Below are 6000 nucleotides of genomic sequence, written 5' to 3'. Positions count from 1 at the left end.
ATAGGGGTTAAGTTATTGAAGAGTAAATTTAAACCCGGATATGTATGCTTGTGGAGTATGAATACGAACTATTATGTGTAGAGAAAATGATCTTGAAATTTTATGTACATTTCGAGACTTTTTTTTATGAGATGCGAATGTGTTAAGTGTAGAAATCATGCCTTATCAAACTTCGGCAAAAATTTTATGAACATATTTAAGGAATCTAAAGGTTTAATGCTTAGATTGGAGTTTTAATCTTATTTTTGAGTATTTAAGTAAAAGATTTGAGTCATATATGAATGGTTTGAGGTTGTGGAAGAGATTTAGAATGGGTTTTGACTTTAAAAAGAATAATTTTTACAAATCTAGACCTAAAAAGTCTATCCTAATGCATAGAGGGTCGATCTTATGAAGTAAAAAGTAGGGGAAGTCATGCATTCTGGTCCAAGATTGACTATAGGCCCTCCATAGTCGATCCTAAGAAGGAAAAATGTAAAAAATGAAAACCTTCTAGTCCAAGATCGACTTTAGACCTTCAAAGTCGATCTTGTGAAGAAAATTTGAGCTGAAAGATGATTGGGAGGCTGAGGATCAAAGCTTGGTTATGGAGCACCTCCAATTTGTCACTCTGAGTGGGATTTAATTAAATGCATGTGATGTATCAAGCATAATAATATGCGCTACCATGGTGCTAAGTGTTGTGTATGCCTAGGTTGAATGATGATATATGTATATATCTATGTGTGTATATGTATGTTTTCCTAAAGGTATGTGCCTAGGCCAGAGACTAAATATGATTATATGCCTAGGTGAAGATACCTAGGCTAACTAGCTATCTAAGATAGGAAATTTACGTTTATGTGATTTGTGATGAGCCACATGGTGGCATTGTGTTGGAATCCTATGGTATGTAGGCCTCAGAGCAAGAGGCCTACCCATGGTACAATATAAATTATGGATTACGGACTATGCCAAATTATGATGAATAGACTGCCTAATGAGGTATATGGGCATGATATGTATTTGGGTTAATGGCACAGCGATTGAGGTGATGTTTAGTAGGTGAGGTTGAAGAGCCATGTTTCCTTATGGACATGATATATGCATGGATGCCCATGCATTTGTGGTTAATTTAAGGATATGTATAAAGCTGTTAAGCCATGATCGGTTGGATTGAATATAATGAATACCTATGTAAGGTTAAAGGTATAAGGGCCTATAAATTGATTATGTTCCATCTGATGATGCCTTAGAGAATTGAAAGCACTTAGAATTATATCAAGTTTAAAGATGACTGAAGCTTGTTGAATTTGGAACGCGGTTTGATGTGGACATATGGAATGTCACAAGCATGATGCCCTGATTTATGGATATATGTTCCGTCTGAGGGATGAGTTTCGGACATTGATTTGATTTGAGGATGAGTTGAGTCCTACCCCTGTAACTATGTGTGTGCCTGCCAGGATGGTAGTGTTAGTCCCACTTGTGATTCCCGTTTATAGTGCTTTGATTGCACCTGTTGAGATTACTCTAGGTGATGCCATTCATTGAGAGATTACTCCGAATGATGATTATATGTATGATGCCACCTGTTTGAGAATACTTCTGGTGATGCCATCCATATGGAGATTACTCCGAACAATGATTTGTTTCTCCACCAACGACTTTGCCTTGAGTGTGATTTGACTCCTCCAATTGGCCATTGTGCATGATTTGACTATATCCAGGGATGACCACTCAAAGATTGTGATCTGATTTATAAATGATGTGACATAGCCTCGAATAGGCTCAGATGAAAATGATTTAAACTGTTATGATATCTTAGCAATTTGTGACCCCTATATATGTTTATGTGGATACGGCTTTGAAGATAAACCTAATAACATATGTATCAATATGGAGACTCTTTGAGGATGATTGATTTGCCCCTAAAATGGGAGACGTATGATTGAAATATGGTTGATATTTGATGGAACGCTTCAAGGTAAGCGAATTATAGATATTGAATATTGTGATTATGCTCGACTACTTAAGTGAGCTTATGGAGCCCAATTGGATGACGACTTTAAAGTTAAGCCTTAATTTGATATGCTCTAATATGGTGACATAGAGTTTAAAAAATTATGAATGTGATACGCTGTTGATTTGTCATCTTACAAAGTATAATTCTATAAGATGTGTACATGGGATATTAGGATAATCTTCACACTTTCATCTTTATGTTTGCTTATATTTGACAGATGGCTAGATATGCCAATGTGTGTGTGTGTGTGTGTGAGAAAGAGAGAGAGAGTTATTATGCTATGTTAGCATCCCCCCTCACTAAGTATAAGATGACTCAACCCTTTGTTGTACCATGTGCAAATAAGTAAAGCTACGGGATTGTGTGGCTAGTGTCGTCGTTGGACAGAAACACATTTGGCATTTGGCAGGTTTCCATCCCATTGGTCACCCTTTTGAGTCCGAACTATGTTAGCTTCCGTTGGTGGTATTGGTTTTCGAACCATGAATATTTAGGATCTGTGTACATGATTGTGAAACCTCGACCTCTATAGACCCGTAACTAGAAGTAGACGCTATAACACGGACTAGGGGTAATTTCGTCATTTCTCATGGTGACCTCTTAGAAGTAGCTTTCTAATGTTATTAAGTTCTAAGTAGGCCTAAGGAATATATGAATGATGGTAAAATGAATGAAGAAGATAGAAATACTGATAATTTCCATAGTAGGGGCAAAATGGTCATTTTTTATATCGAGTTTAAATTTTTATGTTTTCATGAACCCAAGCATTTCTAGACTATTATGGACTTTGTCTCAGTGTCAAAGAAGTAAAAAGATTGTATGAAGGTAAGGGGAAGACAAAGTGATCTTGTTAAGGGCATTTTGGTAATTTATGTGAAAAATTAGATAAACTTCAAGCATAAATATCTAACTCTCCAGCAACTTTTTCTCATTTTTCCAGCAACTCTTCTTCTTCCTTCCATTCTTCTCTCCATTTCATGTTTCTTTGCACCTTCCATGGAAGCCTCCCTTGAAACCTTTATAACTTTCCCAAATTAGCTCCATTTCTCATGTTTTTTTACACCTTTTCATAGGGTTTTCATGCTCTTCCACTTCTACACCTCAAGAACCCTCAAAAGCCTTTCCTTAATACTTTCTCTCACTAGTTGGACATTCTAGAAAGAGAAAGAGATTTTTCACAATAGTTTAAAAGTTTTTGAAAAGGAATTCAACTACAAAGAAACCTTAAGGTGAGTAATGAGTTAGGGTTTATTTCTAATTTGTTGATTAAGGTCAATAATTTGATTTGTGGGTTGTTTTATTTTGGAGAGTTGTTTATTTATTTCTAGTGTGACTAGAGTAATACAAATAAATGGCTAGTCAAATAGCAATTGGACACTAGTTCGGAAAAACTAGTAGAGCTTGATTTAGGAAATAGCTTTTAGAATTATATTTACGAAAATTGAGTGGGTTGTGATGCCATTGTGTGTGATAGGTTCCAACGAGACCCCACATCTCCATTCAGAGCATTAGTCGAAGTTAGAGTCGATCAAAACATCAACAAAGACTGGTGAGTGAACTTGCATTAAAATGTTTTGGGTAAATGTACATATGTTTGAATAAATCACTTGAAATATTTTAATTGATTTTTCTTCAAAATGCACATGAAAACAAGCCCTTGAAGAAACATTTTTTTTTTTTGTGTTGTGTTATGAAATGTGACTGTGATGAATCCATGTACTCCTTTATTATGTTGATATAAACATATATGTGTTGTGCATTAAGAGGTGATATTGTGTAATAAATATAGTTGTGCATGTCGCGATGTGGGGGGAGCACATGCCGGTGATGACGGGTGCGAGAGTGTTGATGATGATATTGCATGTGCGTGATGTGGGGGATGCACACGATGGTATTAGCTATGCACGATATGGGGGATGCACACGGTGACTCATGCTATGTGCAGTGTGGGAGTGCACATGAGCTGGGTGAGGCAGTGGTGGTGTATATGCTTTTATATATATATATATTTACTATATAGAAAGGTTATGAAGATAATATGTTATTGCATTGAATATTGAGAAAACTTGATTATTGTCAATGTGTTCAATTTGATGTTCAATATGGCAGGAATGGGTTTTTGTGGCATGTGAAAAACCTTTTATTTTCATCTGCCCTGAATCTTGCTGCAGCGAAAATGGATTCTCGCTACAACGAGAAGCTCTCAAGTGGTGGGGCGTGAACCAGCCTTGCTTCTCGCTACAGTGAAAATGGATTCTCACTGCAGTGAGAAACCCTCGGGTGGTTGCATTCTAAACCCTCACCAGAATTTTTCTGCAATGGAAAAACCCTCGGGCAGCTGATGATTTGTGCTTGAATTTTCGCTGCAGCGAGGATTAGTGTATTTCGCTTGATTTGCTTGAATGCTACTAAAGTTTTCACTCTTCAGATTCTTTGTTGTTCATGGATCCTACATCATCAAGTGATTAAACAACTAAGGGTTTAAATGAGGGATTTTAATAAGAATTAAACTAAATTGCATTGTTTTTGAATAAGTGTATCATGATTTTTAAACTTTCCTTATCGTTTGCTTGTTCCCTTCCTATATTCACTCACTAGGTTTATACTCACTATTTTCAACTTCATGTTTTGAGATCAGGAGGCAGTTGGAACCTAGGTCGAGGGGTCCACGTAGATTTGTCACCTTGGTAGGTATCTCGGCATTCAATAACTGTGCCTTCACCAAGGTCACTCCATTAAAAGTCGAGTGTCTTTTTGTTGTGTATAGATAAGTGCGATGTAAATTACTAGGATATATGTCTTAGACAATATATGTATATTTTGACTCGTAATGCCACTATGAGTTGGCAATGGTTAATATTATTTTGGGTTAATATAAATGCCAGTATTTGATTGCTGTAGCACATTATTAAAGTACTTGTATGTTGGAATTATGAAATGTGACTTTAAGAACATTTGATAGAATGATGAACAGGTTATATAAATAGGCTTGCTTGGGCTTAGTGGGCTATGCCCATTGGGTCCATGCGTCGGTCATGGCCCAAAAATTGGGCTGTGACAATGATGATGCCGTTTATATGTGTATAAGCGTTGTATGGTACAAACCCGTTATGACGGCCAATGTATAGCTTTGTGAGAAATGTATTAAATATTGTGTATGAACTATGTGCCAAGGAAATATTTATGTATTTGAATTTAAATATCATATAAATGTATGAGATTGGAAACCCTTGGCTATGTGAATATGTTTGAATATTCTAAGGCTTGCTCGAGTCTCACGGGTTTAACCTACTAGACTCGTGCATCAGTCATGAACCCCTCGAGTTTGGGTTGTGACATCTAAGCAAAATGCAAGCAATAAACCAAAATGCAAAAAAATTAAAAGCAAGACACAAGATTTTTATAGAGGTTTGGTTTCTTTAATACCTATATCCACTCCCTTAAAACACCAAGGAATTTCAATAGCATTTTATGGGTCCAAGCAAAACCCTCACAATGGCTTTTTACGAGATCAAGCAAAATCCTAACAATAGCTTTTTCACTGGATCAAGCGAAACCCTTACAATGCTTTTTCACTTGATCAAGCGAAACCCTTACAATGCTTTTTCACGAAATCAAGCAAAACCTTTCAATAATGGTTTTTCATGAGCTCAACCATAAATGCACAAATAGTTTTTCAAGGTTAAGCTAGAACCTTTATGATGGAGTACAAAGTTTAGCAAGAAAATTCCTCTACAAAGGTCTAGTACTAGGAGTTTAAGGTCAAAGGTAGTGAGAGAAGAATTTCAACTTAAATAAAGCAAGTATAGGACTTTTCAAAGCTTGGTGGGAGACTAAAATGAAGCTAGAGAGTAAGGATAAGCTTTTTAAAGGTCTCTTTACTGTTTCAAACTTTATATCAAGTATTTTCTTACTTTCAAATGCCTCAAAGGCGGTTTTTTATAACTGGTGTGAAGTTTGGAGCTGTCAGACTCAAGTTCGAATCAAATATAACC

The sequence above is a fragment of the Theobroma cacao genome, chromosome 2 (assembly GCF_000208745.1).
Source record: "Theobroma cacao cultivar B97-61/B2 chromosome 2, Criollo_cocoa_genome_V2, whole genome shotgun sequence".
In the NCBI taxonomy this organism is placed as follows: Eukaryota; Viridiplantae; Streptophyta; class Magnoliopsida; order Malvales; family Malvaceae; genus Theobroma; species Theobroma cacao.
The sequence above is the reverse complement of the archived record's forward strand: the minus strand, read 5'-3'. Positions refer to the sequence as shown.